At 38.9% G+C, this 26216-nt stretch overlaps 1 protein-coding gene across 2 annotated transcripts in view; it reads right to left on the reverse strand.

Annotated features, from left to right (window-relative positions):
• The window catches only part of LOC145977955 (sodium-independent sulfate anion transporter-like), a 239366-nt gene that overhangs the window by 180606 nt on the left and 32544 nt on the right, over positions 1-26216 (reverse strand). Inside the window, exons 1-2 of one of the 2 annotated variants that reach the window (XM_083110300.1) lie at positions 16892-17025; positions 1672-1734 (exon numbers count right to left, since the gene is read on the reverse strand). The gene's annotated coding sequence lies outside the window, so the exon portion shown is untranslated. Of the gene's footprint in view, positions 1-1671; positions 1735-16891; positions 17026-26216 lie in introns of those variants that run through there. The other variant, XM_083110299.1, reaches the window with a different exon arrangement.

Consider the following 26216-nt stretch of genomic DNA (forward strand, 5'->3'; position numbering starts at 1 on the left):
TATTTTCCTGTTATTGACATTCTTCTTTTTTGTAGGAATACTGGCCCTAAAGGGAGGAGGGGTGTGACTCACACCAACCCCCCCTTGAGCACGCCACTGACTGCTACCCCAAGTGTCGACGTCACCGCACGTCACAATGACACGTGAAAACCGCATTGAGATAATCCTCGCCGGTCTCCGGACCTCACGCACCTTAATTTTTACTTGTGGGGCCATTTGAAATCCATTGTCTACTAGGAGAAAATCAGGGATATGCTTTATCTGAAAGCTCGCATCGTCAACGCCTGCAATCATGTGACGCCAGACATCTTGCTACATGTTCGACAAAACTTGCGCGAACGCGTTGATCTGTGTCTATTGATGGCTGCCACATTGAGAACATTCTGCAATAGAACTGAGTAAAGTCGTTTTTCCCTATGTATGGAGATTTTTGGGACACCCTGTAGATAATATGCACATAGTTATGAAAAATTATGTATTCCTTTGACGGTAAGCAGAAAATACAAATAATACATCCACGTTATAAAGTTTATGCTCATTAATTTTCTTTATCTTACCCACATGTTAGATCCGCCAAGTCAAATATGAATTAAAAACTAAATCTGTAAGGCTACCAAGATGTCAGGACATGTTCACGATTCACAATTTTCTCTCAGTGTGGCTACAAAGCAACTTCTAAGCTCGAGTAGGGTATTGGACTAACGTTAAGTCTATTTTGTTTTATTGCCAAATTGTGACCTTGACATTGGAAAGAACCTGTCTAGAGTTACACAAGATGTTATTTCCTTTCCCGAGAGTGCATTTACTAACACTAATTTATGTACACTATTCGTGACCTAATGAAGGTTCTGTCATCGTTAACTGAAGTGATAGAGAACTTTATGGGCCATAATAGAACAGTGTTGCACTTGCAAATCGTTCAAATTAGCATGTAATAGCTACGTTTGCCTCAATTGCTTCCCAGACAAAACAATCAGTGATGTCTGCTCTTCATTTCGGATGTTATTCGCCTCTACGTCGATAAGGTTTGTTGATAAGACAGATTCCATTCGAAGAAGGTAGATTTTCTACAGGTGGGTCCACCGTGATATTAAAGAGTACGAACGAGGTGACGTCACCTGGTGGACTCATATTCGGACGATAAATGGTATCAAATTTTAATAGATTAATGGAATAAATTTGCAACATGTGCTTTTAACTTACGTCGAATTATCATTGAAAGACATAACTATGGGGGAAAGACACAACATAACTTTTAAGTTGAACCAATTTTTGAGTGTCCCCAAACCGTACCCCACGTCACATAAAAGTTGCCGAACATAAAATGTGTCCCATTTCTAAACATTGCACCTTTCTTCGGAAGCTCATCGTGACTGTTCAAGGTTCTGTAGATACTGGTAGCTATTTCTGAAACACACACAGCTACCACCAACATACGGACAAAACAGTACGTTTTAACTAAGTCAAAGGGAGGGGTGAGAGTACTATTCTGTTAACATGAAATGCGCAAAGAACGAAAAATTGAATGAAGCTTAGCTACGATTCTGAATACGGATTTCCGTAATCTTGTTACGCTCAAACATGCTCGACTCAAATCCATTCTTCGGACCTGGTACTACTGGTATGGAAGATTCAGATTAAACATTCAGAACAAATATAGAATGTACTTACCTTTTCTGCTCACTGTAAATTATGAGCGTCCAATCAGGTTGGATCTGCTGACGAAGTGGAATCCTATAAATAAAAGGAAAGATTGTAACAAATATGTTTACAAGATCATCAATACTATATTTTCAATAGAATTAACCGTGCTATTGAAAAAAGCAGTAACGCATAAATGCTTAAATTAATTATACATATTCATTCATGCATACAAACAATAATAAACTCTTCATGAATTTAAACCAAACTTGTGCAAAATGATAATAAATTTCGATATTTGCACAACTTCTAGGATAATTAGACTATTCGAGAGTCTCTCACAGCATTTTTTCGGCGTAAGTGAGATATCAAAATGCCGGGAAAATATCGGTAAATAAATTCCAGTCGGTATCGACTCAAGCCTAATCAAAACACGTATTCTTTAGAGCTAAGCACATTTTGTTGAAATCATCAAATATAAATAAAGAAAAGGTAAATGGAGGAAACGCCCGACCCTGTGGCCGAGTGGTTAGCACATCGCGCTGCGACGCCAAGGGTCCCGGGTTCGAATCCTGGTCGGGCTTGGTTGTTTGTGAATGTCCATTCATCAATTTCATCATTTCATCAATCATCCCCATCTTCGCAAATTAGCCAAGAGGCACAAAACGCGAAGTAAAATAAACTAAATCACATCACATCAAATCACATAAATGGAGGAAACATTGGAATATGGCAAAGCATGCTGTCGTGTACATAATGTGCTTCACTTCTGTGAGAGCAAAGAGTATATACAAAAGTCTCACCACAGAAAATATGTTGTAAGGAAATACGATAATTAAAGAACATGGGTCTAGCAAAGGTACTCACAATTTACGAAAGGTTGCTGTACTGGGATAATACGCGTAATAGGATATAATTTTCTGTCTGGGATTTGTAAAGAAAGTATTATTTTTAAAAAAACACGGGAAGATTTAATTTTGGAAGTCCAACCTGAAATGATATACGGCATTTGAAATGTTCGTAGTGGAATTTCACTTACTGAAGCGAATGAAAAACAGGGTGATTCAAAAGTCTCTTGACATTTTAATCAAATAGCATTTTATTGACAAAATTGACAGTACTGCTGAAAAGTACTCTAGAATAGAAGACCAACTCACTGCATTTCATTGTGGTGGCCCTGTAGAGGCATAGCGCCCACCTCTCTGTCGTAGACCGGCACACATGCTCCAACATAGCTGGCACGATCTCGCCTGTTGCTGCAGCTACTCGCTGCGCCAGTTGCTCTGTGGTGATGATCTTTAGTTGGAATGAAACCCCAGACAAGAAATTCTAGGGGAGTCAGATCTGAGAGCGAGCCGCCGAAAGTCTTGATGGGCCACGGCCGATACACCTGTCGGGGAAGGTGTCAGCGAGGTAGTCTAGAAATGATTCTGGCGAAATGGGGTGGTGCACCATCTTGTTGGAAAACAACAGTGTCTTTTACTCTCTCCTGAAAACGGTTCATTAGCGACATAAGGAAAATGTCAAGTTGCTTTTGAATCACCCTGTACCGGGTTGAAGAAAGAGCATTGAGATCTGGAAATATTTTTGGAGTAAAGAATAAATGTACCAAATTCCTATCTCTTTCTTTCTCTATCTCATTATCCCTCATTCTGTCTATCTTTCTCCCCCACTCTCGTCTCTCTGTACAGTCACCGGCAAAAACAATTGACAGCTATATCCTGTAATACTTACTTCCCCTCAAAGCGTTATGTGTGTTGCCTAACGCTACGGCGGTGGAAGAAATTGCCATTGAAAATTTGCTATTAAAATCCACTTATCCTGTAGAGTTAGGCAACACACATATGACACCGACCTTGCAGAAAACATAGTATTCCAGGCCCTAGATGTACCATTTTTATTGTCGGTGAGTGTACATTGCTTCCCATTGCTTGCAAACAACGCGTCCTTGGTTTGAGTTGGTGTTTTAAGTCCACTTTATGCACAGTATGGCTAATCGAGACTGGACCTACAGTTTAAAGTGGTATCCGAACCACTTGTGCCTCCACCGGGTATCGAACCCGGGACCTCTTGATTACAAGGGAATGACGCTACCACTGCGCCATCGGGGAGGCCCACGCGTCCTTGAGTGTCTTTTCACTTAGGAACTTATTGACGACAGACGAAAGCAGCCGCCATCGATTTATTAAGGGGACCGAATTTCCCACATATCTCCAAACTGGACGTAAAACAAGTCTTACCACAACACTAGAGTTGGTTAGAATATCACATAGCTGGCCACACTGACAACAACAACTAATGGACGCGCCAAACCTTTTCTGGAGAAATCGCCCTTGATTCATTCGCAAATGCCATCGTAAAAAAAAAGTTACGTAGAAGATTTCTGGGACCAGGGAACCAAATCGTAATTCTTCCGATGACACAAGCGTTTTACAGAGCGCTCACTTCCTGCTCCGCGCATGCGCCTTAGGAACTTCCACTTGGGTCTAGCGACCTCAACTGAGGGTAACCACATATCGGCGACAGTGTTGCCGACTCGACATTATTGGATCCAGGTCTGGTGCCTAAATCACCAAGGAAGTTTCACGTTGCAAATTTTCCCTCACTATGGGAATGGATTTGTACTAAAGCTCCTTCAGTGGATTTTCTTTCAATTCTTGAACCGCGCTTTGTGTAAAACAAAGTTAATGAATCACTTTTTGTAAGTAAAGAAACAATTTATTTTAAAAGAAGTTCACTTTATGGCAGATTAGGACGAGATGTACGGTTTAAAATAGGATCCCAAACCAGTGAAGTGTGCCTCCACAGGAATCGAACCCGGGTCACGTTGATTACAAGGTGAATGCGTTACACATTATTAGGGAGGCACTGTAATCGAAAGGATAAAATCTGAAATAGTCAGCTCATCCGACTAAATACACTAGTGTTACATCAACAGTACTACAAACACTGAGACATCTTTTTGCGTACATTAATAATTACCAAAATTACTACAGTGGAACATTGATAACTCGAACTTGAGGGGGAAAAGAAAAAATCGAGGTATCAAGTATTTAGACTTACCAAGGTTCGAGTTATTGAGGGCCAAAATCGCCGACTTCGACTTATTGAGGTACGTGCGACTAAAACTTCGAGTTATAGAGGTGATTAGAATTTAACTTCGACTCATGGAGGTTTTTCATAGTCTACCTTTGAGTTATTGAGCTGTACAAGAATTCGTCTTCTCAAAGTTTTATTCTAGTTGTTGAGGTAAAATTAGTATTGAGTGTTATTACAAAATATTCGACTTATCAAGGAATTCGAGATGTTGAGATTCGAGTTTTCAAGGTTCCACTGTATCAATAATACAAAATAATAACCAATTATTGCATTAGTGTCACGTACATATTTTATCGTTCACTAAACCTCAGAAAACCAATATTAATTTTGCGTCAATGCTATTTTTGTTTATATAGGTCCAGTTAATTACAATAATTGTAAATATTACCATAATTACGCACCAATTGTACACTGTCACTGGTATGAGTGTCATGAAGAACGCACATCGAAAAGAGGTGCATGATAGGCTCACCATGCGAGTATTGTTCACTATGGTTGTTACCTTTATGCTTTTAAGAACAAAAGTACTACAGAAACTTTGATAACATCCTAGGGAACAATGTAATTTATTTAATTTTTCTTATATAAATGTTCACGGTTGAAAAATCGAAATACAAGAGGCGGTGGGCCTGGCAGTCCCTCTCCCCTTTGGGTAAGCCAGGGTTATACCTACGCGTATTGATTGGCTTGCTGATGTTTGTGTGTATGTGGAGGGGGAGTAAATTGATTTGACTGATTGATTGATTTGATTGCTTCCGCACGTAATACGGGGACAAGCCCCTGAAGTAAAACAAAATTCAAGACAGGACCCAAAATGAACTGTAGGTCCAGTCCCGATTAGCCTTACTGTGCATAAAGTGGTCTTAAAACACCAACACTAACTCAACATACCACTTCCGAGGACTAAACTCGCCTTACCTAAGGCAAAAGCTGATGATGTAAAAGAGCACTCAGCACATAGGGCACATACGGATAGGACAACACGACCCCACACAGCCGTGGATCAAGGTCTGCAAGCAGCGGGGAGTGCTACGTGGAAGTGAGGTTGACTTACCCCTTAAATGTAGCCACTTGAAATTGTAGCTTCTTTTTAGATTCGATCTAGTTACATTCTGATAATTAGATTTGGCAACACTGGTAGGTGAGGAGACTGCAACTGGAAATGACCTACAGATGAAGTGTGTGTGATATCACTAGTGGCTGATTGAAATGCTTAATGTCATCTCTCCTATCCTTTTATTTTTTTGCTAAGGTCCCTTACTGTTTCTTTCGCAGCTGGAAAAAAGTGGTTTCCTAGCCTTGCCTGAGGGCTTATGACCCCTGACTTCCATCGCAAGACTGGCCGCGTGGGTTGCACCAAGGCGAAATCGGGTGTCTTGGAAGAATGCCTTGCCTATCTGCCATCATCCGAGGCCAGCTCGGGGTACTTCGTATGTGTCGTGAGTACGCAAACTCGACGCGACTGTAACCAAGATAGATGGATATCCTCACGGTGTAATCTGAGCTCAGGACCACGGGATAAGCGCCGCCAAGCGGACAGTATGAAAAGTCAGTCGCGACGAAATTAGACAATGGTTCACAATGAGTGCGTAATTCCCATAATCTACAGTTTTATGCGGCTTCACTTTCATTACATTACGAGTGCAATTCGCAGTGGCGAACACTCTATAAAGGTGCGGGGGGGGGGGGGTCCTAACCCCTGTCTAAGGGGTGGATGGGCAGCTGGTGTTGAACATCTTAGTCAATGTAGTGAGTGTGAAAAAGAAGAATAAAGTATCCTACATCATATTTAGCATATTTAGGGATGCATGTGTGTTTTGTAGCTCCAGCCAGGCACGTATCTAGAAATATGTTTCGGGGGGGGGGGGGTGGTGGTTCGAACCAAGTGTCTCAGGAATAATATTAATAGTAATAATAATAATGTTTAAATTAAAAATAATTATATTAAATCAAATATATACTAATTACAGTACATAAATTAATATTATATTATTATTACACGAATAGGTAAAAAGATTGTATAAGCATAGAGATATAACAGCGGATATTCATTACGTAGCTTACCTGTAGTTAAGATCGGATTAATTTACATAAAACAAGTGCCCTGGCAATGAAATTAATTACTATCAAATAGATGAATAATTGAATATTTATCGAATAACAAAAATGATGTTAGGCTACATGTAGTTGTAGAAAAGTAAGTTTCTGATTAACATTTTATGCATATTATTTTGAGTAGTAGTGCACATAAATCTTCTTTGTAGTATATTTCAAAGCCGTATGATCCCAATATAATCCTTGCCTTCTAAAAAGTTCAGAGGAAATTAATAACCATCGATTATGCAAAAAATGTTAATATTTTCATTACTTAATTTTAGTACTTGGTAAGTCTTTCGGGGGGGAGGGTCCGGACCCCTAGACCCTCCCCTAAAGACGTCCTTTCTGTCCTTCAAAGCCATATGATCCCAATATAATCCTTGTCTTCCAATAAGTTCAGAGCAAATTATACAACAAAGACTGAACGAATATATTTTTCATTATTTAATTTTAGTACTTGATAGGGCTAAGTTTTTGGGGGGGGGGTCCGGACCCCCTGGATAATAATAAAATTTCAACGCCCTATTGGTGCTCGCAGCCCGGCCCTGGTATTACAGTAACATTTGAAAAGCAACTCTAAAGCATATTCACATCTATTTACGAAACGAATAAAGCAAGAGTTAACAAATTTTCCCTGCAACAGTGGCGTAAATGACAACCCCACGAGCTTCGGGGGCGCAGTAAGAATGAAAAATGAAGAAAGACCGATAGTTCACAAAAGTTTTCATTTCGGTGTTAAAATATATTTTCAACCGAACACATTATATTTTTATGCCCCTAAATCTGCAAAGAGAAAATCAATCACTAGAAAAGTAGAAAGTGAATTTCCAGGTTAGAAGAAAACCTTCATCATTAGTTGAACAGTTCAAGTCATAGATTACGTCATCGAAGAGTAGACGACAAGCAAGGAAATATGATGAAAACATTTTCACCCCGCTCCGCCACTACTTACCGCCCACGTTTCAGCAAGGTTTTGTGAAATTGTGCTGCTGTTAAATTTCTTTTGTAGTTGTTGTAGGGGAATCCGCTACAAAGTTCTGGGAGAAATATGAACAAGATCTTGCACTATTGCTACAGAAATCGCTTCATTTCGGAATGTAGTATCAACCAAAACAGAGGTGCCCTCCCCCCCCCCCAAGGCCCATGACGCACTCCCCCGAAAAAGGTAGAACATTACCCCCCACCCCCTTTTATACCAAATTAATTATTCAAATTATTTTTGTCAGACAAAATTTGCGGAAAAATATACCAGAGGTGGAACCAGGAATTTTTGTCTGGGGGGGGCAAGTACCAGTATAAACGTACCTATAATAATAATAATAATAATATTATTATTAATAATGGCTTTTATCAGTAGTAGTATCAAAGACGTTATTATCCTCATAAATTACGCAAAAATGGGGTAGAAGTCTGTGGTAAAGCATTTGTTTGGTTGAAATATTTTTTCAACCCCGTCAATTTGACATTAGCTAATAATGGAAATCAAGCACACAAACTGTATTTTTGAATGGCAGAAACTGAATGATAAATGCATTCCAAAGATACATGTGTAACTTTCATGTACAACATGCAACATGAAGCGACATAAAATAGAAAGTACATATGCAACAAGCTAACACTAAATTGTGTACGTATTCAAAGCTTGTTCAATACAAATATACAACGCATATTATGTAAATACATTACATTACAGAAAACAAGTAGAATGCGAACGAAGCGAGCAAGAAATTTTTTAGACCCAATTTTTGCAATTGAAAACAATATTTATTTAATAGGGCGCAAACAATTACGCTAGACGTCATGGCATTCTCTCTTTTACAACTTTTCTTTACATCACACTCCCGCCGCCATTAGCTGCCTACTGCTCTGAACTTGTCGAAAACGAGAAAAGCAGATAATGAGAGCGAAGCAAGGAAGAAAATTTTACAAAATGAATTTTTATTTGTATAAAATTTGAAATCGAAGGGGTCATTGCTCCTCTGTGCCCCCCTGCAGGTTCCCTTGGTCGTCAATGTTTGTCCTCCCTTGCTACCCTAGAATTAACTTCCGTCGAAGGTTTGGGGGGGGGTGAACAATGACCCCCTTCCCCCCTGTGGTTGCGTCACTGTATAATACAGACATATTTAAGCAATATATGTTTACTTTAGATACTGCAGGCTCACTGCCATTGTTAGTCAACCTTATTGTTCACAGTTTGTCTGCCCGACTAACCTTGTATTTATGCGAATAGCATGCCCCCCCCCATCCAAACTGATCCTAAAGACATAAGAGGTGGTCTTTCATTTCAACCCCATCGCCGCGATCACCACAGGTAGGTAGAAAAACTAAACATAATAACCAAAACTAAAAATCAGTAACAAGTCAATCAAACGATACGACCCCCCCCCCATTTTTGTGTGAAGATATATAGAATTGGTATAAAATTTTCTCCCCCCCCCCAAAAAAAAATTCCCATGACGCAAGTGCGTCATGAAATCCCCCCGTGGGCACCCCTGAACCGAAATCATAAGAATAACGCTGCTAAGCATTGAAAGCGATCGTGCTCGAAAACTTGACTTGACGAAACTAACGCAAGAATTTGCTTCCATTAAAAAACGCAAAAAATTTGCATTTAACAATATTGTAATTTTTATAGCAACATTGCATTTTCATTTGTAATTGTAACACATTTTTTTTACAGTTTGTCTTTTAAAAACTTTCGTATCAGTTTTTAAATAGATTCAAATTACATGTATGTATTTTCATATTTGTAAATACCTAATATAAATTCAGAAGTGAATTAATATTTTAGAAAAGAAAGTTTTTTTTAAAAAAAATTGCGTAGGGGCGCACAACAAAGTTGTGGGTAGACGCAGAGCGTGTTAGTTACACTACTGGCCGGAAACTTAAAAAGTTTACCCGCTATTTGGAGCGATGTGTTTGCTGCCTAAAGTTTCGTCAAATGGGAAGCAAGAGTATTATTTTCTTTTTATATAGTGATTGTTCACAGTCTGGTTTGGCAACACTTGCCCCTGCGAATCAAGATGCAAGGTTGGGCAGCTTTCGAGCATTTTTTTCGCTTTACGAGCAACAATGACCTCCTCTTGATAAGAGTTATAAAAAGTTCGGAAACGTTGTGCTAAGCTCATCGGAAGGCGCCCAATTAAAAGGACACAGTCAAAACACGTATGAAAGAGCACCAAGTCTGGATTCATATTTTGGTCTCGTGGAAAGCAACAGTGTGACCTTGAGAACTGGGTTCTTCTGTTTCATTGTGTCTTTGCTGTCCACATAATATTCTGGAAGGTCGCCGGATCAAGTAACTTCCTGAACATCAAGCTTTGACCACTGTGCCATGTTGAGGTCGTGCATTAAGCATTATTTTGACCTGCACTATATCTAAAAAGAAATGTATTCCTCTGGTCTACCAAGGTTGGTTACATACAGGTGGGACCATTCACATTTTTTGTGTTTCCGGGAATTTTCTTGTGACGTAGGTTGGAGGATTGCACAGTTCTGCATAGAGATCGAGCACGGATGGACGATATCGGAAATTTGATATCGCGATATATCGTCAAGAAAATATTGTCACAGACGATACGATACGATATTTTTTCCGTATCGTGATATCGGCGATATAATCGTCCCCACAATAGATATCGCCAAATATCGTGACGATATAGCGCTGACACGATATATATCGCTAAAATATCGTGACGATATATCGCTAAAATATCGTGACGATATATAACTGACATGATATATATCGCCAAAATATCGTGACGATATATCGTCGAGTTGATATCGCCTGGACGATATGTTTTCAATATCGCGATATATCGTATGGACGATATATCACCCAACACTATTCATCACTGCGTCGCGATTCTGTTTATTTAACACACAATTATTATGGTAGCATCAATTTGTTTCAGTGGGAAACGCTTCGGCCCCCTCTGTCTATATATTATTACTCTTGGTATCAACTAAAACACAATCACATAGCAGATTCGAATCTTTTAACAGATGTCACTGGTGTAGTAAGCTATACGTATCAGTGACGTGACCTTTTTAACCAAGTAGAAGTCGTTTTTTTCTCACCATAAAATACGCATCAAAATTCCTGACTTAATTGAAAGTGTCTAACACTCGCATAAACACAAAACAATAAACTGTAAAATGGTTGGAATGCTTATCGTCTTCTGTGCGGACAGATATAAAAAAACATTTAAAAAATCTATCAAAAATGGCTGCAACTGAAAACACTGAAAAATCTGTGATTATTTTTATACCTTCGCTAGGGACGGATTTTACTGGATTAATACAGACTTTTCTTCACATGAATTATAATGCTTTAATCACGTGTACTTTATCGTAATATTCGGATCTTTTTAGCTACGTTTTATAGAAAATGTAAATGTATATTTAACGGGTAGTGCATACTGTGCACAAAATTGCATGTATTGTGTGGAAAATTTTCAGTAAAACTTTTTTTTGTTTGTTTGTCGTAGATTGTCGTCTGTTTTTGAGAAAATGTTCATATTTGTACGTTTATTGTCTAATTTTAGACTAGAAGATGTATTGGATTAGCAACCATATCCGAATTTGTCTTGAAAGAAAAACTAGAAAAGATATCTATTTTTCAATTCATTTAGGTGCCCCCTTCTTAAAGTCCCATTTCTTCTCCCCCCACCCCCCATCCACGTAGGTCTTACTTACCATGGCGGAGAAACGACATTCGCCGCTATGGTCGTCACTATCTCATCCTGAATATCATTGTCGTTTGTTGCTCAACAAAGCAACGGCGCCCGCAGAGGGCGGGAGGGGGGATGAGGAAGGGGGCAAGATATGTGGGGAAGGTTCAGGTAACTCGAATAGCAAAATTGTAGTGATATTACAAATAATAATATTTACATGCTGTAAGTTGCAGAAATTAACTGTTCTACCATGAAAATAACAAGAGAACATTTTCGGCAGAAACATTAGAATCATGGGTGAGCAGGATGGAACATTTTTGGTCTGGAAGAGATTGGGAAGGAATTTTTTTATAATCTCGACGTTCGGAGGTGTAAAAATTCCAAATTTTCCGACCAGGTCGGATTTTCGAAATTTTCTGACGCGGTGAAAATCTCTTATTTCACACACAATTTCCCCCTCAAGTGATTGTTTTTGCACTCCTGGAATATAAACTGTTAATTTTAATATGAAACAAAGTGTTTTAATTTCAAGAATTTTCAAGCACTTCACTTTAAATACGATCCTTTGGAATTGTTCAACTGTTCAGGAAATCAATTCCGACTTTGGGATCTGACCTTGACAATTCACGCGCCATAACTTTGAATTACTTTTTGCTACCCTTTGTCGCGTAAAAGCATGGATCAGAGGTACCATTACATAGAGCAGATTAAGTGGTCTCTGTGCGCTCTATCTGTGCATAGCAAAAATACATAGAACTGTTCAGCAACAAAAAGATAGATGTTTATGGAAATGAAGCAAGGCGAATCCAAAACAGTGCCAAAAGTATTTTCAATCAAATTTCAATTTTATGGTTTGTAAATTAATAATAATAATAATAATAATAATAATAATAATAATAATAATAATAATAATAATAATAATAATAATAATAATAAAGATATGTTTATGACTGAAGTGCAAGATATAGAGATCTTCCTCTGAGGAAAAATCACGCGGACGCACTTACAACTAAGGGTCCTATGGTTTTAACGTTTTGAGTTCATGTTATAATTAGTTTTTATTACGGATTGTAAGGTTCGATCTTCAAAGCGAAGCTCTCTTCACGTAGTTTACCTGGAAAGAAAGTGCACGATAAATCATCAAGGACGGGGTAACGTCATTTCTTTCAATGATACCATATTATGCACCTTCGACCATGGAAAATCCCCAATGTTCAGTTTTTCGATTCTCGTTGTGGTGCTCATTTAAAATTTACATTCGTCCTCGCAAGAACCGAGATTTTCGTTTACAAAGCAGCTGGAGAGCTAAGTGTGCAATCATACTTTACAAGCGAAACGAGTGAGAATTGTATAATTATTACCGAGCAAATTGTCCATCCCCATGTTTATTCTGTTTGTTTTATGCAATGAGAGCTTCAAGAACTGACACAAATCACCAAACAATCTGTTTACAACTTCCGAACTACTACACGCAAAAATCCATTCCGTAAAAACACGTAGGGTGCAAGAAAAAAATTAATGAAAATAGTCACGGACAAATTGCCGGGCAATATTTTGTGTATTGCTGCACAAGACTGTCCGCGTCCTAGTACGCTCATGCCATCTACCGACAACTAAGAGAAAGTGGACGTGCGATATCAATTCGCAACTGCACGATTTTACCGTAATTATTCATACCAAGAGCGAGTACAGAGACCGAGACGGGCTTGAAAAATAATCGAGAAGTGAACGAGATTCTCGTTCTCGTCAGAGACTTTGGTACGATATTGAAAATTTTACCTACCTATGTCACATAATCAAGCAACACCTAACCATGGACTACGTGAGTCATATATTTTGTTGTAAGGAAGTAAATATTTACTTGCAAAGAAGTTACAACTAACAGTTACTTCTTGAAATTAAATACTCTGTCGAGGGTTCTTATAGAACTTCCTTTGGATACACTACCCAATCAGTCTCATTAAAAAAAAACAAGAACAACAACAACAAAAACATTATGTTACATATTGTAATAAATCGTTATATTAGAGTTATTGCTTATTGTTATACTGATTGTTGCAACGATTTGGTTTTGGTGCAGTCAATTGTTACAATTTATCTAATGTTCGAATAAATGGTGGCACTCGTACATAGGCGTCGCAGGAATTTTGGCAGGAGGTGAGAAAGTAAGGGAAAAACAGGTACGTTTTATGAAACCGTAAAAACAAAGCTAAATATGAACACATACCACGTCCTTCACTTGCAGAAGGCGACACAGCACAGATATTTCCCGAACAAAAACTGAGAAATAAGATAATCACACTAGAATGAAAGTTTGGATCACTTAAATGCAATTTTTGTCGGCGAAACATACACATTCATGAAAGTCGATCAGGCGACATGGTTGATTACGTTTTCGAATGTTGATGGCATGAGGGAATCTTTGTTTGCATTGGTCCACTTAAAAAAAAGAAACAGCTTGTAGCCTCAGCCTCCAGCTTATCGAGTACAGTTGTCAATTTTGTTACCAACTTGCTACACTCATTGAATGACAATAGTCTAGGGCATTTTAGGATGAAAATAAACCGTTCCCGACGATGCTGGTTCTCGGGTGAAAATCGTAGAACCAAGGCAGCAATAAGTGAATCGAGGGATGGCACAAATATTTGCCAACGAAAGTACATATGTACTCTTCTACACTTTCTGATGGCTAATTTTCACGATACTGTTGCCGTGAAATGCAGAGAAGTCGTGTTGGTACCACACCAGTGTTCTCACAAATTTGTTGAACTCCAACTTACATCTCAGCTTTGCTGTCTGGCATTTTTCCTGTCTTGAAGAATCAAGAACGAGCAATCAAGGAAAAGCCAGGAAGTGAAAATGCCCCCCCTCTTGTCCTTATGTACCGGCGCCTATGCACTCACAGGGAGGATCTAATGAGGTTAATTCCACCCTTTAATAAGGAAAAATTGTTCGTTTATTCTTTTCTTCTCCCTTTTTGTGCACCTTCCTCTCTATTATTTATATTTCCCCACGATTTTCCGCTCTTTCCGAATCTAATTATATCTTTATGCTTATTCTCCATGTTTTTTTTATTGTTTTTCTGTTTTCTCTACCTTTTTCATCCTTACTATTTTTCTATCTCTACATCTATCTTATTGTATTTACCTTACTTCTCACTCTACCTTCTCGTTCCTTTATTTTGCATACATATTTTATTTCTTTGTAGCTGTTCTTTTACACTAAATACCAAGGTCAATGACAGAAAACCGTAAGTACCCTATGTAACAGCAGAGTTTCGAACGATTCGATAGATGGCTCTGGCAAACGTCTCAAACGCACAGATTCTCTGTAGAAAGTTTATGGTCCTGTTTTTCTTTTCATGCCACAAGCCTTGCATGGGTAGTGCAACTGATAAGCCAGGTTCTGTAATAGCCGTCAACCTGGTCGAAAACGAGAAAAAAGAACGGCAAAGGAAGTGCGACATTAGACAAGTTTTTGCTTAACGGATTAATTGGACAAAAAAGTACAAGGAAGGGGTGCCAGGATGGTGCATGTTCATACTATCCGCAATAGGATTTTCCTGTGGTAATAACAAGAGAGTCTATGACGAACGAAACTGTTTTTATGTAAGCTTTGACCTTGGTGACATTCAAACGTTGTCAGAACTATTGTGTCGACTCTCTTGCATGCAAAAATGTTGCCATGCGATTAGATCTAGATGTCTATTGTAAAGAAAAACAATTCACGCAAAGAAAATAGTATGCAGATAGGCGGTAATCAAGTATTTTCTTGTACAGTCGCACACATGCATATTACGAGGCAATCAAGGAATGGAATTTGTTTGCTGCATAGGATAGGATGTCGACTGCTTTGTTGATGTTTTGTTCAAATTCTCGAACCTTGCATTACATAAAGCAAATCGAGAGAACATGACTACATGTTTAATAATACTTTATCTCGGGAATCTGGAGCAAGCGAACAGAAACAAGTCTCTGCACAAGTAGTGACTCGAGAGAGCTCGACCAATGAACGCGTGAGGGAGTGAATGCACGAAGAGAAAAATGCTGCTGCAGCTACCAGCTGCTTCGCTCCGTTCACTCGCTTTCTCCCCTTCTCCACAGTTATGCTTGGCGTCGCTACACAGATTCCCGGGGCAGAGTAGGGGCCGTCGATCCACTGTACCCCCCTCAAGAATTTCGTCAATTTTTTTCCTTTAATCGACAGATTTCAATGTTTTACGTAATGTAAAAGTGGTTCTCCAGCTTTAGGAAAGCACAAATAACGGAGATATTTGAACCCAGAGAATGGCCCACATAAGTTAAAACCTGCAATTTCAGAGTATTTTCGCCGCTTTTGTTAGTAAAAACTGTTTGTATGCACACTAAAATAGCGAAAGAACACGTCGAAAATAACTATCAGTACCATACCTAACAATCCTAACCTAACTACGTAAAATTATAGCTGCTGTTGTGGATAGTCGTTTGGGTGTTATATTCACTTCCGCGAAGCCTTTTGGGCTGTTCTGCTACGGTAAAGTAACACGCTAAGGCAACAGACGTACTTTACTTCACAATAACACATTTCCGAGAGATAAAATCAACTGAAAACGTTCATGAACAACAAAAGAGGGTGTAGGGTACCGCAGAGTATAGCAGTTTTGGAAAACGCGGATATTGACTTAACATATTTCGAGATTTTTTAATTTTTGTAATTTTCTTTTGTCTACTAAGCCACACGCGGAGATGAGGATGAATAATGATTAAGTGAAATTGATAGATATACACTCCTATCGCAAAGGAATATTCATGCTCACGTCAGGACTCGAGCGTGACACTCACTGGCGAGTTCAGCACCCAACGCACAAGCACCAAAAAAACTACTTTCTTTCAGAAATGACACAGATAACCTTCCTACAAATAACCAGACATCTGTCAAATCAAAACGAGATTCCATATTTATTGTCTGAAATTGTTAGTAAAGATTTAAGCCATGAAAAATTCAAGCACATCGAAACGGTTTTATTCTGCTATAGTGATTTTCTTTACATTTTATAAAGCTATTTCGATATAAGCTCGATACGTTACCTTTAATACCGAGACGAGCGTGACCATGATTTGCAATTCGTGGGGACCCAAGGAACCAAGATCGAGACAGGCTCCATTACTAATTTTGTGCTATTACATTTGCTTTCGACTGTACAATAAGCTATAGGTATAAATGTAAGTAAAATTGTTCATCAGCAAATACAAGGCCAAGTGAAAAAAAATTAAACAAAAACTTCGGACAAAACGGCAAATGATGCACGTTCTATCATAATAATGTATTTAATTAATTCCTTCCAAACACACAGCAGACATTCAACGCTAATGGAACAAGATTAAGAAATCTGTACTTACGAATTTTGCTCTAGCAGAACCAATTTATATGTATGAGAAGTGTTCAAGAGATATTAATCGCCAGAGTCGCATCCAGTTCGCCAATGTTCTATCCAACCGGTCCATTTCGAAACAGCGTAACCGCGATGTGGTTTAACAGCAGCATGCGAGCACAATCTTCAAAGCAAGGTAGCAGAATCGAATTGCGTACGCTTCAAACTTCTAAGAAATGCACAACGATGTACAAAAGGGCAGAATTCCACCGAGTACAACTGGTTGAATCATCTGGATTCACGAGCGTGTGATTCCCCCCCCACAAAAGCAAGGCCACCTGATGAGTGCAATGCACAGCTAGACATGCGTACAGAAGTAGGAAGCGTGCTGTGTGGAAAAGTATGCACTCGTAATTACGTGCTTTAGCGATGGAAAAGGCCAAGGTAATGATAATATAAATTCCCTGTGTTTTCGCGGAAGAAGAGGCGTGCGTTCAAATTAACAATATCAAGGGCACAGGACCTTCTTCATAGTGAAGCGGTTAAGGTCACTTGCCTTGCAAGTTCGTGTGTTGGATCCAAGAAATCCGCAGAAAAAACGCAACACGTGCTACAGAGATTAACTTCGTACTTTTAAACAAACTTGAAGAGTTAATTGAATTCTCATATTACAATAGTAAAATAGCAATATTTCGTAATGCAGTACATAAATAAATATAAACTGCACGTTAAGCCCCGATTGTAATTGATGATATTAAGCGAACAACGTCCCCAATAATTCATTGCGTGAAATCACGCTCCGTCGCTACATTTTGGTAAAGCAGATCAGATCCTACGTTGAAAGTATGCTGGGTAAGCACGTATGATCTTTGCGAAAGTGATTCAAAATGTCAAACAATGGTTATCATGAGGAATGTGTACGTATAAACTATCGCAAATTTCTCGCTGAGAGGCTTTTCATACGCTTTCGTTTGCCCTTCTTGATGCTGTTTCTGCACTGCGTGATGACGTCACGTTGAATATCATCCATTAGCACAAATATTCCAAAATCTCTAACTGGTATTCCAGAATCTGAAGGTTAATTCACTCAGCTGAATTAACTGTGTGATTCAGCTGTTAGCATATGCAGATGATGTAGACTTACTGGGGGATGATGTAAATACAATTAAGAATAATGCTAAAATATTTTTCAAAAGAGCTAAAGACATAGGTTTGGAAGTGAGCAAAGAGGAAACTAAATATATGCTTACAGGTCGAAACCAAGTGTTAGGTAATAATCAAAATCTAATTATTGATAACTACTCGTTTGAACCAGTTTCCAAATGCAAGTAATACTAACAAATAAAAATGATATTAAAGATGAAATAAAATGCAGGCTTAATTCAGGAAATGCATGTTACTTCTCTCTTCATAAACTTTTGTTTATGAATCTAAAAGTGAAAATATACAAAACAGTAATTTTGCCTGTAATATTATGCGGATGCGAAACTTGGTCCAACACATTGTAAGAGAAACATAAATTGAGAGTATTTGAAAATAAGATCCTTAGGAAAATATTCGGGCCTAAAAGGGATGAGGAGACATAATTTAGAACTACATTATTTGTAATAATGTCCAGATATTATTAGAATGATTAAATCAAGAAGACTTAGGTGGGCAGGCCATGTGCCACGAATGGGAGAGGAAAGAAGGGTTTACAGGATTCTTGTTCGGAAACTTGATGGTAAGAGACCTATAGGAAGACCAAGAAGAAGATGTAGGGATAATATTGAGATGGACCTAAAGGAAATTGGTAGGGATGGAAAAGAGTCCCTATAGATCTTGCTCAGGATAGGGACAGATGAAAGGCCTGTGTTGCTGCAGCCATGAACTTTCGGGTTTAAGAAGGCCAGAGAGCTAGTTAGTTAGTTAGAAGGTTAATTCCAGCAATAACACAAGTCTTCACAAGAAATCAGAATTGCAAAGGAATGCCGTCATAAGTTACGTACAGTAGTTGCAAGTTCTGGAGAGCATTAATTGTAACGCTGGACGGGAAGCTGAACTTCGAAAGCATTCGCTGGTGTGGTCGTCACAAAGACGTTACTCTGTACCAAATTTACGTCATCAGTAACTTGCAATCTGGAACCCAACATAGTTTTTTTTCTGGGGGGAGGGTGTTCACTCATAATTGTTCCCCTTGGGCGTTGCAAGAAATTTGAATAATAGAAATAATAACATTATTAATATAATACTATTTTTGTAAAGAAATCATGAAATAATTAATTCTAAACGTATTATTATTATTATTATTGCTGTCCTTATATCCTTGAGGAGACTTTTTTACTCCACCCATCAGAAGTGTGAATATGCAGAACATTTTTTTTTTTTTTATTATTATTCACGTTTCATGCAGTGTGTGTTCTGAAATTCACAGCTATTATATTTTGTTATTAAATTTTAGGTGCTTTAAGAAAAGCTTTAAAAGTAAGCAAGAAATTTTAGTCATAAAGTTTATGTTGTTTGAACATTCATATGATTATCGAACGCACGGTATTTGGAGCGCACACAGAAGAGAAGCCGTTTATCGAGCTCACTTGAAGGTCACACAACTGAGTCACCCTAGCATATCCAAGGTGCAGGCTAGGGATGGCCAAACGGATCCGGATCCGAAAAAGTTACAGATCTGGATCCGGATCCGAAAATTCCGGATCCGAGAGTTTCGTATCTCAATCCCATTATAATATTACCACACCTTAAAAGGTATTATGATCTTCGATTACAAAGAAATTTTTCATTAGTTAGTCCTACAATAATTCTTTTTAAGTGTTGTTCCTAAAATACTTTGCTATGCATCGGCCAACACACACGTGCACAAAAATAATCTTACTTGTTTAACATAAAATGTCAGAGGTGATTTTGTAAATGCCATTGAAACGAATATGTATTCATTCGAATGTATTGGAAATGAAAACACACATAAATGGGAGACATTCCATTCCAGGATGAAACCTTTAACACATATAACAAGATAGAAATGTTATACATAAATTATACAATTGTTCTACAGTTACAGTTTTATAAATTAAAATAAAACATTATAATATATGCAGTGTTATATAATTACAAAGTGTAAGACTAACAAGGGAGGTTATCTAAGTGTCCCCCTCCGATTTTCATGAAACTTGGGAGGTGTATAGAGGGTCACAAAGGAAGAAATACGTGTTTTTTTGTTTCAGCTAAAAAACGGTTTTACGGGGCAAAACCCACTCAAATGTCAAGATGAGAACAAATTGAAGTGGGGATATGACCCCTGTGTCCCCCTACGAATTCCATTAAACTTGGCAGGTGTATAGAGGGGCCAAAGGAAGAAATACGTGTTTTTTTGTTTCGGCTAAAAAACTGTTTTAGGGGGCAACCCCCCTCAAATGTCAAGATGAGGACAAATTAAAGTGGGGATCTCACCCATGTGTTCCCCTCCGATTTCCATGAAACGTGGCAGGTGTATAGAGGGGCCAAAGGAAGAAATACGTGTTTTTTTTGTTTCGGCTAAAAAACTGTTATAGGGGGCAACCCCCCTCAAATGTCAAGATGAGGACAAATTAAAGTGGGGATCTCACCCCTGTGTTCCCCTCCGATTTCCATGAAACGTGGCAGGTGTATAGTGGGGCCAAAGGAAGAAATACGTGTTTTTTTTGTTTCGGCCAAAAAAACTGTTTTAGGGGGCAAAACCCGCCTCAAATGTCAAGATGAGGACACATTAAAGTGGGGATCTGACCCCTGTGTCCCCCTCCGAATTCCATGAAACTTGGCAGGTGTGTGTATAAACGGGCCCAAATGAAGAAATACGTTTTTTTTGTTTCGGCTAAAATTCTGTTCTAGGGGGCAACCTCCCCTCAAATGTCAAGATGAGGACATATTAAAGTGGGGATCTGACACCTGTGTCCCCCTCCGATTTCCATTAAATGTGGCAGGTGTATAGAGGGGCCTAAAGGAAGAAATACGTGTTTTTTTTCTTTCATCTAAAAACTGTTTTAGGGGCAAAATCCCCTCAAATGTCAAGATGAGGACAAATTGAAGTAAGGATCTGACCCCTGTGTCCCCCTCCGATTTCCATGAAATTTGGCAGGTGTATAGAGAGGCCCTATGCCCCCTGTTTCTTCCTATGCCATATTTACGTGGATTCGGGGTCAAATCTCCACTTCAATTTCTCCTCATCTTGGCATTTGAGGGGGAGGGGGGCCTCTATACACCTGCCAAGTTTCATGGAAATCGGAGGGGGAGACTTAGACCTCCCTTGTAAGTATATTAATTAATTAATTACAAATCGCGCACGCGCACACACACACAATATATATATATGTGTATGTACTATATTACATATATACGTATATTAGCAGGTAACAATATGTTATAAACACATTCTTACTTTCCAAAGAAGCGGATGTGGGATGGCAAAACGGATCCGGATCCGAAAGTTTTGGATCCGGATCTGATCTGGAAATTCCGGATCCTTAGGATTCGGAACAAACCGGATCCGGATTTCGGATTCGGCAGGATCCGGATCTGGCCATCCCTAGTGCAGGCAAGGAGTTGATTGAAATTTGTAAAGTGGGTTCATTCTTTGCAAAGTATTTGTAGTGAGAAAGTCGTGGTTCAGAGCACTTTGTTTTGGTGTAGTTTTTCAAATGGATGTAATCACCACTTACAAGAGTAAATGTAGTCCTCTGCTCGACTGATATCGGTACCGTGGGTTCAGGGGTTCAGCAAAAACGTCATCGAACAAAGTTGTTTTGGAATCGACACCTCATCAATGTGCACAAAATCCGGCCGACAGTTCCTAAATTTCTTTCAATGAGGAGATCCTGCGACATTCAACGTATTTACAAACCCTATATTGCTGCAGAACTTCCATCGATACCTGGCTTCTGATTGGCTGTCGTTCCGGAAGTTAATGCGTTTAACGCTAAAGGGCAGGGTTCAGATTAAGAGGGTAGATTTCAGTAATTCATCGCAACAAGATAAGAAACCCTTTTAAACACAGGTTGATATTTGAGGACAATTTTAAAATTGATGTTTTGAAAGACAGAAAAGCAAAACTTTCAGAAAAAAATATATTCACTTAAAAAAACATTATCCGTCGTCAATACGCCCGCCTATTGTATATATACTATGTCATGTTCATGGTTGATTATACAGAAATGGCATTTTAGAACCATATTTCAAGATATTTATTAAACATTATCATATTTCGATGGCTTCGTATTGATTTTTATCACCAGACAACTATTGAACAGTATTTTCCTTACTGTCTCCCCATACAAAAGTATATTTCTTCACACAATTTGGACAATTTGATTACAAACTTTATTACTAAATATTCACGAGTCTGATATCTTCAGCCTTATCCTAAAAACAAACACGCAAGGAATGATGAACACGGAACATAAGCACTTCCGGTGGGCACAGCCAATAAGAAAGCATTATATCCGTTTGGTTCTGCAACATTCGATGGTTTGTAAATACGCTGACTGGACGAGCTTCCTTATGTTCAACATAACTCTGGATAATGGAAAGGAATGCATGGTGTTTGGAAGTGACAGTGGCAGAAAGTTATTACAATCCAGAGACTCTTTCTTCTTCAAAATCTGTTCTAAACAGTTTCAACAGATTTATACAATTCATGCTGATTGTGGAAGTTCAGAAAAGAAACAAAACATTTTTCAGCGGTGTACTACGTCTTACTGGAGAATAAGAAGAAATCGACGTACGTGCAAATATGTTGAAACTGACGAACTGCTTCGCTGCCTGAGAGCTCTATCGTATGCGACCAAGTTTGATTGAGAGCCATTAACCTTATCTGACGAGGCTATTGCCGATTGAAAATATATTATTGTGAAAAGTTTTGACGAAGCTGACTGCTGAAATATTAATCTTAAAAAATCTGATGAAGCCATTGCTAATAGACATCAACTTTTAAACCACCATTGCGTATTATATTCACATTGTCCAGTCCCAAGTCTGGAAAAGTGTGTGAGGGAAGTTTGGCATTTAATCATGAAGGTAGGAAAATATGAGTGCGCTTGATGTACGAAATTTCCTTTGTGCGCTTGATGTACGTGCGCTCATCGCACGACAATCTTCACATAAAACTTAATTTTTGGAAATTCAAGAAGTGTGGAACCAGTTATTCTTTTGATTAAATGGTAAATCATAACCTGGTGACTGTATTGTAACCACAATATTTCGATCTAATGCCATTTTTCTTTGGTTATTCTGTTGGAATACTAACTAACTGGGCTTTATTTATGTTATTAACAATAAAACTAACAAACGTATTGCTATTTTGTAACTTCCAATAAACTATGCCAATTCGGGGGAAGGGGGGTTTCTATAGACCAGTTCGATCCCACTTTCCGACGCTCATATTGTTCATATACTTACCAAACAGCATTATATAATATACAACCACTATGCACTATACAAGTATGTGTTTTATAGGACCGCATATAGGTTAAAGGTATGTACTACGTATATCCAACCCCTGGGTGAAGGGTAGTGAATGTAACGCGCTACGAAGCTGGATATCCTAGGTTTGAACTCTTATAGGGGGAATTTTGGGGCAATCACAATGGTTTTTTCAGTCTGATCCAACTGAACAAAGCTTTATTGGAACAGTCTAATCCAGGAACAGTACTGGAAAGAGAACAGCAGAAGTGAAAATGAAGAGGTCGCGGGCGGGCTGCGATTCTGAGAATTACATCAGTTTCGCTCAAATTTCAAATTCAAAATGTTTGAAAATTATAGCGCGCTCCATGTTGTATTTTTGTGAAACTGTAAATAAATTTTTGAAAATGTGTTACAAATTTTGGTTTCTGAACTTCCGTTAATCCAGTATGCCAGAAGTTTCGGGGGGGGGGCTTTGGACCCTAGCCCCCCGCTCTAAATACGGCCATGGTCAGCCACTGATTGTAGTAGACTCAATAAACTTCAAAGAAAATTATCGGAAAAGGTCGTGGGATATACTCAAGCAACAAAGTAACAACTTCGAATTCACTGACCTCGTTACGTAACTGTGATTAGTTCGGAAACATCAACTTTGTTTTTCTCGGTTATCAATGTGTAGCACTAACCTTGCTGTTTCAGTTTTTATTAAATACGAGGGTCACTATTTATATTTTGAGCCTAACAATACAAAAACAGGAACTGTGAAAGAAAGTAATAATTCTTTTCCCAAAATTGACGCATGCGTCAAATCAGATCCAAGAAATGTAATATAAGCTTAGTTGAGCGCTCTCGTGTAAAATAAATACTTCTCCTATATGAAGAAATTAGAATGTAGAAATGCTCATTAATGTCGTCGCAGAGCAAGCTGTCCTTTTTCCCACAATTGACGCATGCGCAGCATGCACCGCATGCGTTCACGAGACGCCTCTGTCCAGATGTCTGCAGGTTTCTAGGGTGGAAAATTTCCGTTGGCCTCGGCTCTAATGCCCTCTCGTGTAATTCCGCGTTCCTTCGTTTAGCTCCGACAAGCGTCATGCTCGGCCCCGCTGTAGCCGAACATGAAAAATGTTCCGTGGTTCGGCGCGTGGCAGGGCGGTACATGTGCAGACAGACTACTCTCAGAAAGGATCATGGAATTTTCCACTTGGAGGTTCGGTGGGCGATAACCTTTATAAGATTTCTGAGTCTAGTTATTTTCTACCTTATCCTAGCAAGGTATGTGTAATATATAGATGTATTCTCCGAAATCTCATAAAGGTTGCTCCTCGAGATGTATTTTCCAAAGCTATGGCATAAAGCCAGTCTCACACGGCAGTCAGCTACGTCCTCACTTCGCCATCGACTTCTATCTTCGTTACTTAACGATCGTGAGAGAGCTTCAGGGGCGGCGCTAGAATTTTTCGACATGGTGGGCAGAACCTGTATATTGATAAATTAGGGTGGGCAGTATGTACAAACGTAAGGCATTAGGTGAGTTTGACTAACACGTATCTCCCCCCTCCCCCTCTCTCACTCGAGATTTCCCTCTTACCTTGTGAAGAAAACGATTTGGATACAAGGAATTCATCAAACCTAATCATCTTATCTTTTTTACAGATCATTTGGGCTGTAAGTGTGACCTTTTCGAACACACTCAAATGCCAACCTTCCTCCTGAATAGTACACCTTGGAAACTGTATTCTTGTAGGCAAATGAATATCTGGCGCCTGTAACCGCTGTTTTGTGTCTCCTTGCGTGTTTGTGTTCGTCCCTTCATGACGTTCATCTAATTACCATTCAATCTCACCGTCACCAATGGTCAAAACTAGCAGAAAATCGACTTGAAATATAACAAAGAGGCAAATCAGTCTTGATTACTTTCCACAAATAGAGTGTCAACAGTTCATAGCACTTCGCAAGTTGAAGTAGTAATTTCAACTCCACAAGGCTTAATTTTTTATCAAAACAGATTACTACGCGAACAACGACGTGGTTTTATCTACTCTAAATCTCAAATATTTTTGTCCGTACGTGAAAGAAGTAGTTTAAAACCCAGGCCAATTCATGGGTGTCCGGTAGGAGGGGGTGCAAGGGGCACGCCCCCATGGAAAATGGGTCTTACCATAAACTTATACATTACACACACATATATATTTCATTTCATTCACAGTAATTTATGTTAATTATTGGAAGGGTGCTGCAGGAACATGATAGCTTCCATTTTAATAAGTTTTTTTTCCTCCTTGAGGGGCAGCACTATTATCGTTTGCCTCCCTTGGAACAAGTTACCATTCTTGTCCCTCCCTGGAAAAAAATGCTGCGGACGTCCATGCGCCAATCATAATAATAGTGTAATCCACCTCTTAAGTGGACGCATCTTATGTTATGATAAAATGATACGGTTGACGGAGTTGTCTCTGTATATAGTCTCTCCGATCTCATAACGCTCACATCTTATAATTAAGGGGTCTTGGGTTCAATCCCCAGTGAAAGCCAATGCACACTCGTTAGGATTACAGTTTAAAATGAAGATCTAGTGACAATTAGCCTATTTGAGCATATGGACCTTAAGAAAAGATCACTCCTGGATTATTGTCCTGATTATTTTTTTCCTTTAATTTGGCTGCCTCATTATAGGTGTCAGACACACTCGGGTCAAGGTATCTTCCCACCCCTTTCTTCATCTTCCTTGAAATTCATGCTTGTTAATCATAACAACTGCATAACAGTGGCGATTTCTCTGGGTGTGTAAGTCGTGTGTCAACGGCCAAAGGAAAATGGAATAAAGAAGAAAGTATATGTACTTCTATAAATTACAATTTTGAGCGTTTTTCTTTAATTGTCAGTTTCGAGCGCCCGGTAGTTTACGAACGCGGCGCAGCCCGCAGTGG

This window comes from Lepisma saccharinum, chromosome 24, assembly GCF_977018435.1.
Source record: "Lepisma saccharinum chromosome 24, izLepSacc3.1, whole genome shotgun sequence".
Classification (NCBI taxonomy): Eukaryota; Metazoa; Arthropoda; class Insecta; order Zygentoma; family Lepismatidae; genus Lepisma; species Lepisma saccharinum.